The following is a 275-nucleotide window of genomic DNA, read 5'->3' as shown; positions in this document are numbered from 1 at the left end:
TCCCCAGCATCCCTGTGTTGGGCCGCATCCGCCAGCTCGACAGCCTCCACCAGCTCAGACGTGGTGGTTGGGTTCCTCATCCCAACTGCCTGTCGGTGAGATCGGGGAAGGGCTCGGAGGAGACGGTCTATCACAATGCGCTCCGCCACCTGACCAGCCGATGGAGCCCCTCTAGCAGCCAGTGCTGCGCGAGTCGCGTGAGTTCGGCGGCTTGGGCACGGGCCGGCAGACGGGGCTTATATTTCCACTCGTGGAAGTGCTGGGCGGCACAGATC

At 64.7% G+C, this 275-nt stretch overlaps 1 protein-coding gene across 1 annotated transcript in view; it reads left to right on the top strand.

The window, feature by feature from the left end:
• Nucleotides 1–275, top strand: part of LOC107741949 (contactin-associated protein-like 2) — a 204,760-nt gene that overhangs the window by 52,935 nt on the left and 151,550 nt on the right. The window lies entirely within an intron of this gene.

Source organism: Sinocyclocheilus rhinocerous, unplaced genomic scaffold, assembly GCF_001515625.1.
Source record: "Sinocyclocheilus rhinocerous isolate Xijiao unplaced genomic scaffold, SAMN03320098_v1.1 scaffold100, whole genome shotgun sequence".
Classification (NCBI taxonomy): Eukaryota; Metazoa; Chordata; class Actinopteri; order Cypriniformes; family Cyprinidae; genus Sinocyclocheilus; species Sinocyclocheilus rhinocerous.
This window is presented reverse-complemented; position numbering and strand designations above follow the sequence as displayed.